Below are 11,166 nucleotides of genomic sequence, written 5' to 3' on the forward strand. Positions count from 1 at the left end.
TGGAAGGGGCAAGGGAGCTAGCTCTCTGGGGTGTCTTTTACAAGGGCACTAAATGCATTCATTTGCCCCCATGACCTATCACCTCCCAAAGGCCCCAGCCCCTAACACCATCACACTGAGTGTTAGTATTTCAACATATGAAACTGAGGGTGGAGGAGACACAAACATTCAGACCCTACCAAGAGGAAATATACATTACAAGCATGTATATGAAGAATTCTAGAAGGACTGACCAAGAGACTAGTAACACCAGTGACCTCTTGGAGAGGGTTAGGAATACGGGAATGGACACGGGAGTAGGAAAGAGATTTCCTCTTGTGTATCTTCTTATAGTTTTTTTTCTTTTTTTGTTTTATGTTTTTTTTTCTTGTTTTCTTGATTTATCTTCTTATAGTTTCGATGACCGAACAATGATGATATAATACTGGTTTTAAAAATCTTAATGATTTTTATTATGAAAAAAATATATGCACATGGTTTAAAAAAATCCACACCATTCAAAAGCTTGGGAATCTCACCATTCCTAGGTCCTCTCTCATTTAATTCTCCTGTTTTTAGTTCCATGACTTACTCCACCCTCTATTATGCCCCTTCCCAAATGTCAGCTCTCTAAAACTTCCTATCATAGGCTGTGACTGAGAAAGATATAGTCACCTGCTTTGTGGGGCGGGAAGAGTCTAACCTTTCCTGATGCTGACGTCCACGCAACTCCCCACAGCCTCCACAGGTGACTGGCTTTTTCGGTTTCTCAGACAATATTCTTCTATGGTGGGATTTCACTTGGTTCTTGTTGGCCTCCATCTCTGTAGTCTGCTAGTCCACTCGCCACCTGCTTTCTATCTGCTAAAATTTTGCTGGCATCCTTCATGCGATGTCATTTCCTCTCCCATTTCCCTTTTCCTCATTAATTTTCTTATTATTTCTTATTCTTTGATGGTCCTTTCAGGGAGATTATGGGAGGGAGCAGAAATAAAGTGTGTTCAATCTGCCACGCCTCCCAGGGGTCATGAGCATTCTCCTATTCATCAGACATACACCAGCATCACTGTTTCTGGTGACTGCGTAGTGTCCCCTTATGGGAATGGATCCCCCCAGAGGACATATGGCCATATCTGTTTTGGGTTGTCACAATGCAGAGTGAGGTGGGATATTCCTGGCAACTAGTGAGTGGACGACAGGGATGCTGCCAAACAGCCTGCAATGCTGGGGACAGCCTCTACCACCAGGAATGATCTGGGCCAAATGTCAATAGGGTGGAGATTGAGAAACTCTACTAAAGGATTCTTATTGTCTTCTGAATAAAATTCAGACTCCATAGCACAGCCTATAAGACCCCAGCCTACATTTTCTACACTCCCCCAGCTCACCATGCTTCAGCCAAAAGCATCTTCTTTCTATTCCTGGAACACACTAAGTTCATTTCTGCCATGGGAACTTTGCACGGTTTCCTCAGCCTGATACTCTCTTTCTCAGATTTTTCTGGTCACTGACATCCTCAACATTCGGGCCTCAGCTCAAATGTCACTTTCTCTATGAGACTTCCTTGACCAATGAATTGATCCCTCTCCTGCCAAGGAACTTTCTATTATATTTATCGTGTTCTTCTAAATATCAACAAGTCCTGAAATTGGCTCTTTTTCTCCTTTTTTATACTTATTACCAGGTGTCATGTCCATGAGAGCAGGGATCTCATCAGTCTTAATGCTGGGCATTTTACCTGGCACACTGTTACTGCTTGGTTGATGGTCTTGTTTGTTGATCTTCAGTTATTTTACTTGTGTTTCTCCTAAAAGAATTTGTAAGAACTATGTGACCTTTCCTCGTACATTTCTAAGTTGACATCTAAAATATGTTTATTGTAAGTTTAAATAGTGGCAGAGTCCAATTTCCCAGTCATTATAAATATTGATACTTTAGAATATAACTTTAACTTTACACTTTTAAATATACTTGCCATCCTTCATTCTAAAAAATCCAGGAGCATAACACACAACGTTACGAAAATAAATGGAAAATCTTGTGCGAAGAATATACAAGAACAAGCTCTTAACCATTAGAAGTTTTATCTTAGCTTTTTTCCCCCTTCGACTTGTATTTTCATTTGACTTCCCTCACAGACTTCTAGCCTAATATGATATACTTGAAATTGTTTTAAAAGTTAATTAACTGATTGTAATTCTCTGCAATACAAATGCTTATATGAAGTTATGTATATATATATATATATTTAATAAGTTCTGATTCCCCAAGGCTCTAATTTTGAAGACCATCCCGTGATCATAAGGCTCTAAGTATTAAAAATTTTTCTGATTTATCATTGCAATTATTATTTGAACATAGTTGATCAAAACAACATAAATACACTACACTGTGATCAATAATTGTTATACATTAAAAAGTATGTCTTATTCTAAATGAGTCTTTTAATGAAATGACTGGGGCTGGTTAATGTTTTGTATATTTGTTTTATATATTTATCGGTGTATGAATGTTTCTTATTGCTGGAATGGGACAAAGGTTAGAAAATACGTTATTCCTGTTTCTTGTTTTTATAGAAGTAAACACTGAGAAATGTTTTTCATATAAACAGCAGACTGGAATGGAAATTTTGTTACAGCTAAGTAACTCAAGGTCATACGTGTTTGAACTCCCATGTAATTTGCCACACATCACATTCTGATCCATTATCGGGAATCATTTGTAGGGATCAGTCACCTGACAAGTCATGTAGGGCCTTCTTCAAGTCGTTCGAAAGCAAGTTGGAAACCACTTGAACTGGAAAAAGATTTGTTATCCAAAGGCCGGCCCCTTTCCAAACCACATGCTGTTACGTCACACCATGCCTTAGCTGGGCATCCAGGGTTTTATAACTGTAACGCCGAACACCTTAGTAAGTTTTGAGATGAAGAGGAAAGTATTGCCTTACTTTTGTGAAGTGGAGGAAGGACATTTGTGAAGGAGGGGACACCTTGGACCTCAGGCACTTTTTCAGGCATGTCCGTTTTAGGAGAGAGAACACACAGGAGCTGAGATCTAAACAGATTCTCTCCCTTTCTCTTTTTTTGAGATATGATTCAATACAATAAAATGCATAAAGTAGCCACTCTGGTGAATTCTGACAAATGTATGTGCCTGTGTAGTGTCTGCCACATTCAATATACAGAAAGAAAGCTTTCTTTCCAGAAAATTCTCTCATGCCCCTTTGCTATCAATCCTCCTGTACCCCCAGTTCCAGAGGCAGCCACTGGTCTGCTGTCTGTCACTATATATAGCATGTGGTCCTTTGCATGTGGTTCTTTTCACTCAGCATAATGATTCTGAGATGAATGTAAGGTATAGTTCCTTTTTCTTGCTGGGCTGTAGTCACTGTATGGATGTACTACAGTTTGTTTCTCGTTCACCTGTTGATGGAGATTTGGGTCGCTTCCAGGTTGGGGCTATTACGCATTATGCTGCTGTGCTCATCCAAGTGCAAGGCTTTGTGTGGATGTCCATTTTCATTTTTTCTCTTGGTGAAATACCTAAGAGCGGGTTAGATGGAAAGTCTACGTGGAAACAGAGCCTCTTAAAACTGTTCTGGCCAAGAGCACTTATTCTGGGAAGAATGTTTACTAACTTCTATCCAAGCAAGCCTTTAGAGCTAAAGTTTACAGAAAATACAGCGGACGGAAGAAAAAATTAAACCATGCCAGTGAGGAAACAAAAGGAATGATCCAGAACGTGGAACATTCAACTGTATAATTGGCTTGGTCTCTTCAACAAGACAATGTCATTAAAAAAAAAAAAAAAAAAAGATGGCAGACTGTTCTAGATTAAAAGACCCTTAAAAGACAAAACAACTAAATGCAGTGCATGATCCCGAATTATGAGAAAATAAAAGTTGGATCAGACCGAGAGAGTGGGACTCAGCCCGGCCATTCTTCAGGCTAGAATAACGGACACCGATCAAGCTATCGGCAAAGGTACCAGGAAACACTTTTTCGAAGACACCCTGCCGCTGTCAAGTGCCATAGGGACCCCCTTTTCCAGAGCGGCCATTGCTTTCATATTTGCTGGGGCACTGTTCTCAAAAATCATGGATGGATAGAGACTTTGCAGTTTGAAATGATGTTGGTGCGAATGAAAGTTTTCTCGTGCCTGCGAGAACTAAGCCACTTGGAGACTGAGAAGCTGCTTCAATGGCCAACCCAAAGACGGAGCGTCGGATAAGGGCTTTCTGAACCGAATGGTCCACGTTTATTTCACTCTGTAGTTTCATCCTAGCGGATGTTAACCCCTCCACTCACAGCCCCGTTTTGCTTCGAGCCCATCAAAACCCAGCTTTTAAATTTCACCTACACTTGACCCTTCCTCACATCCTATAATAGCCTGACTTTTTCCTTCGTTTGGTAAGGCATGCCATAATTGCTCTCCCTCTTTATAATGAAAGACTAAACCTGGCTTTGTCGGATGATTACAGGTTTGTTCCTGGTGGCCTTTTCTGATTGGGCTAAAACAGTCAGGTTCCGTGAAAACATAAGCTTTAAAAAAAAATAACACTTTGGTGATATTGGGGAAATTTGAATATGAATTGAGTATTAGACAATATTAAGGAATTTTGTTAGGTGTGACGCTGGCATTGTGATTACGTAAGTGAATGTTGTTACCTTTTAGAGGTACTTACTAAAATATTTAGGAGTAAATTGTCATGAAGTCTAATTACTTTGAAATGGTTACAAAAAAGTAAATTAATACATTTTACATGTGTAGACAAAGATGAAGAGATGTAAGTACTTTATGTTTAAAAGTATTTACAATGAAAACATAAACAAAAATAAAAACAAAAACCCCATCCCTTGTAGCACTGTTCGAAGGCCACCGGCCCTTGTGGTGTCAGCCTTTCTGGTCTTTAAGGAACCGGGTCCTATTAGTACAGTCCTGGTCTCTCAGTTTCTCCTCTGTCAAAGACCTTCTTTGACGTTCTTATTGACGTGGCAGAAAAGGGTAGTGGCTCCTGGGTTCAATATCCATGTTGCCACCCACCAGCAGTGTGACCTTGAATGAGCCCTTAACCTCTTTGAGTCTAATTGTAGCCTCTAACTCCTAGGGTTGTGGTGGGCACGAAGTGAGGCCACACGCATAGTGCCTGGCACAGCATGCGTACTCGGTAAACACTCACTGTTACTATTATTGGTGAAAGAAAGAATTGGAAACCGTCACATGAACTCAAAAAGAGCCTGAAGGCTTTGACTAGAAAGAAACGATAAAGGATTAATCAAGGGTATTAGGGTCTGCAAACTAGGAACACATAGAGGCAATACCCAGAGTGTTCTGAAGAACAGAGAAAAGCTAAGAGTTACTATTGTAAACAGTACATTCTCGAGAAGAATGTGTCCTGCGTTCTTAGTCCCCGGATTGGTGTGAGATGCTTACCCCCTAGATGACCGGTGGTCTGGATCCTGAACGTCATGTGGTCTGGATAACGAACATTCTTTCCTTAGTCCTTCAGCGGGTAACCAGAGAGTTACCTGGAGGTCTGATGTATATCCAGGTATTGATGCAGGACGACTGGAAAGTTCAACCGTTGTAAGTTGGCTAGTTCAAACAAGAACAGACTTATTTCTTCATGTCTCGACCTACTTGATTTTAGGAATTTAGCAGTTTGACTGTAATGACTCCATTTTATTTGGTCCTCAGAACCATCTGATGGCTTATTGTGTTGCTTTTCTCTTCCCCGAGAATCCCTTAGAACTTTCCATCCAGAACATTTTCATCTTCCCAGACTGAAACTCTGTACCCATTCAACACCAACTCCCCATCTCGCTCCTCCCTGCAGCCCCTGGCAACCACCATTCTACTTCTGTCTCTATGAATTTGTCTACTCTACGGACCTCATATAAGTGGATTCATACAATCTTTGTCCTTTTGTGACTGTCTTATTTCACTTAGCATAATATCTTCAAGGTTCACCCTCATGGTAGCATGTGTCAAAATTTCTTTCCCTTTTAAGGCCGAATAATATTCCATTGTATGGAGATACCACGTTTTGTTTATCTATTAATCTGTCCGTGGACACTTGGGTCACTTCCAAACTCTTGGCCATCGTGAATAGTGCTGTTATGAAGATGGGTGTGCAAATACCTGTTTGAGTCCCTGCTTTCACTTCTTGTGGGTGTGCACCCCAAAATGGAATTGCTGGATCCTTTCCAGTAGGACTTCGTACTAAGCACAATGGGAGGCCATGGCAGCCTTTATGCAAGGGTGCTTTAATAGGACTCCTCTGGCTGCATGTAGAGAGAGCTCTGACTGGTTGCAGTGGGGAGGGACAGGAACGGGAAGACCAGGGAGCATGCTGCTGTAGCAGTATAGGTGACACACAGCAGTAGCTGGGAGCTTCCGGTCTGGCTGGGAGGCCTATATGGAGCAAAGGGATAATTAAATGATTACAAATAATATTAAGATCCACAGAATAAATGAACAGGAACAGGGTGCTATGATTCCAGGGAAAAATAAAAAGGGTCTCTCTGGCATTCTTACAATTCACTCAATAGTCTAACAAGGCTGGCAATGCTTGAAATCCATATCCTGCATTTTCATCACTAATTATTTTGTTTGTTGTCATTTCATTGGGTTTGGCCCAGGGCCCAGAGCGGCTTGGTCAGAGGGTGTTCATTTTTTGTACTAGAGCCACAGATGGGGAGGAAGGGGATTGGAGGGAAGGGGAAGGGAGGGCCTTTGAGTCTGTGGCTGAAAGGGCAGCTCAGGGAGGGCTTGGCAGTTGAGAGCAGGGCTGGGTCTTATCTCTGTCACATCCCAGCTATGGGATCTTGGACAAGTTACTTCATCCCTCTAACCCCTCCGTTTCTGCTCCTGGAAAAAGGTATACTCATTTGTTTGGGCTAACCTCTGCTTCCTTCTTATGGGGACAGTGATCTTTACTTTATCCTCTGCTGTGTCTACAGTACCTAATAGAGTGTCTGGCACATGGTCAGCCCCAATAAATATTTTTATTTGTTTATTTTTTATTTTAAATTTTTATATAAGGCCTAACGTTTATAAAATAACGTACGACAACCTTAAGCATCCGGCTCAATAAATTTTAAAACGTGTGTGTGTGTGTGTATAGAAACCATGTAACTACCACCAGGTCAAGTTATAAAACATTTCTAGCTCTCCAGCAGGCTCTCTCGTACCCCTTCTTAATCATACCCCCTCCCCTCCGCCCGCCAAATGGCCAAATGTGACCATTATTCTGACTTCTATCAATATCTATTACTATTACCTGCTCTTGAACTTCATTTAAATGAAGTTCTGGTTTCTTTTGTTCCTTATGACGTTTTGTGGGCTACATCCATATTGTTGCATGTGTTAATAATTTGATCCTTTTTAAAAAATTGTTGAGTAGTAATCTATCGTGTGAATGTGTCACAATTTATTTGTCCTTTTAACTAGTAATGGGCTTTTAGGTTGTTTCTAGTTTTTGACTATTTTGAGTAAAGCTGTTCTGAACATTTTTTTGTAGATGTCTTTTGATGGACATAAGTACTGTTTTCTCTTGGAAACGAGTGGAATTGCTGTGTCACCCGGTAGCTGTTGGTTTAGCTTTAGTAGAAACCGCTGGACCATTTTCCAAAGCACTTGAACCAATTTACACTTCTACTAATAGAGTGTGAGCATTTCAGTTATTCCTTATCTTGGCCCAAACTTGACATTTCATTTCAGTCATTCTGGTGGGAGAGTGATGGTATTTCGCTGGAGTTTATTTGCATTTCCCTGATGACTAATGATGACGAGCACTTTTTCATATGCTTGCTCAATAAATATATGTTGAAAACAAGAATGAATAAAGAATTTGGATAAGAATAGAAAGAAATCTGCCCCGTCTCGAGCTCTGCTTAGAAGTTACCAGTACCAGTAGTCTCATTGTTCTTAGGGCCAAGCTGAAACCTCTCCCTTGGTCAACAAGATCCTGCATGCTCTGGCTTCTTCTGATCCCTCCTGCTGCTGCCTCTGAATTCCTTTCACCCAGATTGTCTTCAGGTTCCTCCAAGGACCTGCTCTGTCCTGCTTCATGGCTTTTCCTTAAGCTGTCTTCTTCAGCCTAGAACACAACCCAGGGCTCATGAAATCAGACTCATCACTTGTATCTCAACTCAAAACCTTCCTCCTCCAGGAAGCCTTCCCTGACTTCTACCTCCAGCAGGCCAGGGCCCTTTTAGGCCCTCTTACTGCCCTTTTTTTCTTCCTAGCTTCTATCACAGATACCCTTTCTTTATGTCATTATTTGATTAACCTATTCCCCTACCATGAAAAAAAAAAAATACTTAAAAAACCCACAAGAAACCTCAACACTTTAAGCTCCATAAGAGCAGCAATCTCGTCTTGTTCTTAGCAAGACCTGGCCTATAGTAGATGCTCAATAAGTCTTTGTTGACGATACAAATGTCAAAGCAACAGCACAAGCAGTATTATCACCTGAAAGTAAGTATCCCTTAAATACTCACCCTGAGGGGAACCCGGGCCAATAAAATAGAGAAAACAATTCTCTCTCCTTCCCTCACCTTTGGTCCTTTGGGGATCTCAAATTCAAGCATTGTTTCTGTTGTAGTTGGCGCAGCTGGGGGGGTGAGGGGTGGGGGTGTGGTGGGTGGGTGGGTGGTGTGTGTGTGTGTGTGTAATGGAAACTACACATCGGTACTTCCACCCCGGGTTGCTGCAAGCATTACCGAGTTAATTCATGTTTATCGTTAAGAACAAAGCCTTAGGAAGCCCCATGACTGCGAAGGGCTGTTAATTATCACTATGTGTGCAGGCCTCAGTTTCTTTACCTCTACCATGGGGATCAATAACCCAGTTATTTCCTGAGTGCTGCGCAAACAGGGTCAAGAAAATGACAAGGCGCGCTTTGCACATGTGTGGGGACCATAGCTGCCTCGGAGGGTGATTGGAGCCCGCAGGCCACGTGTGCTCCGGAGTCAGTTGATTGTGGGTTCGAATCCCACTTTCACTATTGGCCCCTGCCTGACCTCGAGCAAATCACTTCACCTCTCTGAGCCTCAGTTTCTCTAACAGATTAAGTGTATCCGCCTCCTATGTTTCTGTGTCAGCCCTGCAATCAGCTGGCTGGGTTAGCCTGGTGACCCTGGAAAAGCCACTCAACCTGACTGCGCTGTTTTCCTCATGAAAGGGAAGTCGTAGAGGATCCAACGTGGACGCAGCTGGCATTTGGTGCGCTCCGGGCTCAAAGAGGGTTCAGGACCTGGGCTTTTCTCCTGGTGGTTATTATTACTGTTGATGCGGTCGTTGTTGTTGTTACAGTAGGATTCGAAAACTGGTCGCCGGGTCGGGACACTAAGACCCCGGCAGCTTCCGGAGGGTCGGCACACCCCACACCCTGCCGGGGCCTCGGATGGCGGTGGGATTGGCCGCGGGCGCCCAGGGGTGCGGGTCCAGCCTCCCCCGCCGCGGCCCACGCCGTGAAGCTGCGAGGGAGCCGGGCGCCCGGGCGGGGCGGGGCCGCCGCATCCCCGTGACGCGCCGGCCAATTAGGCGGCGTTGCGGCCGGGTCCGCCACCCCGCTGCCTCCCGCCGCCGCCGCCGCCAGCAGCCGGGCCTGTCCGCCCGCCGCCCCACGCCCGCCGGTGCCCGCCGCTGCCCGCGCCGGCCGCATGGCGCTCCGCGGCTTCTGCAGCGCCGATGGCTCCGACCCCTTCTGGGTACGTGCGCGGCGGCCGCCCGGGCCGCGCGGGGCGGCGGGAGGGAGGCAGGGCGGCAGGGCAGCTTCCGGGCAGAAGGCTCACACACAGCCAGGCACCAGCTTTACCAGGCTGCCACCTGTGCTATCCCACCATTGCAGCCGCGAAAGGGATTCCAGCGCTCCCCTCTGGGGGAGGTGCGGCTGATGGGAAGCTTGGTGACTCAGTTCCCCCGGAGAAGCAGGGGAAATGGGGGGTGCTTTTTGCATGTGCCCAACTCAGGGCCAGGGGTGGCGGGGCGCGGGGAGAAAGACAGAAGGGCCAGAGCCGCGGGGAGGGGCCGGGGAGGGTTCTTCCTGCTTTAGGGTTCCCGCTCCAATTTAAAATAACCTTCCAGGAAAGGGGACGCCCGAGATGGGGAGCGGTAAAGGGAGTTGCCCCCCCCTCTTAAGTTCTCCCTTCTCCTTTGTAGGTGAGGTCCCCTCTTTCACGAAGAACGCCCCGTTATCAAAGGGGGCTGAGCTGGGGCGGGGCTCAGGCTTAGAACGGGGCTTCCCGGTTGAGGTTTGTCCCCTTCCCCATCGTTTTGCATCCACGTTACTCTCCTATGGTTACATCTTTTTGTCCTGTTTTACTTTTTTTTTTTTTCGGCTTAAATTACCCTATTTGAGGGGGGGGCGAGGGGGGTGGGGGTGGGGTGGTGGGTAGTAGGTTTGGAGGGACCGGGAAAGAATTAGGGAAGTTTGAGGAACAAACTTGCGTCTAGGGCTGCTCACCTCTGCCACGTGTCGCCCGACTCTCGGGGTCAGGTTCGGGGTGCACCTGAGGATGCCCAGGACTCCGGTGCCAGCGTGCCACCCCGCCCCTGTAACGTGAGGCTCCTCTCTGTGGAGGACCTCCTCCTGTTTTCACTTGAGCAAGTTTTTCTCAGAACGTTCAGTGCTGAGCCTGGCTGGGTCCCCAGGGTCTGTCTGCTTTCTGTGGTTTAATCCCTGTGTCTCTGGCTTTAGCTTTTCTCTAATGCGATTTCCTCCTTTGTTCCAAGAGGGCACTTCTGCGTTAGGCCATCTTGATTATTCGTAAACAGGAGAGCAGACCTGGACATCGATAGTTTTTCCACTTTTGTTTAGGCATGGGGAGAGAGAAACAGCCTTGGCTCGTAGGAGCTGGTGATTAGCCTCCAAAAATACCTTCTTGTCTGCTTTTGTGGCTGCATTTGGAGGGTTGAAAAAGTCATTCTGGAGAGCCCCATGGGAAGGCTTTATTTTTCAGTCATCTACAGTAGAACAACTAAACACACCTTGGTATGCCTCCCATTTTTAGGCCAATGGTGTGGAAGGTTTACTGAAAGAGTGGAAACGGCTTTGCATTCAGGGTCTGGGAGTGGTTGGAGAGCTGGCCATTTGCAAAGTAGGACTCTGTTTAGCAGAGAGGAAAGCCTATGGGGTCCTTGCTCCCTGTGCCAGTTGTAACACCAGTAGGGTTTTTTTTC

The 11,166-nt window shown here is 45.0% G+C and overlaps 1 long non-coding RNA gene across 1 annotated transcript; it reads right to left on the reverse strand.

Moving 5' to 3' along the window:
- Nucleotides 1–2,445: 2,445 nt before the first annotated feature.
- LOC120620435 (uncharacterized) lies at nt 2,446–10,823 on the reverse strand. Its single transcript, XR_005657864.1, has 3 exons — nt 10,451–10,823; nt 7,886–8,080; nt 2,446–6,393 (listed from the first exon to the last, which is right to left on the reverse strand). It is a non-coding gene; the product is annotated as an uncharacterized LOC120620435 (long non-coding RNA).
- Nucleotides 10,824–11,166: the final 343 nt, after the last annotated feature.

This window comes from Pteropus medius, unplaced genomic scaffold (assembly GCF_902729225.1).
Source record: "Pteropus medius unplaced genomic scaffold, Ma_sr-lr_union100, whole genome shotgun sequence".
Taxonomy (NCBI): Eukaryota; Metazoa; Chordata; class Mammalia; order Chiroptera; family Pteropodidae; genus Pteropus; species Pteropus medius.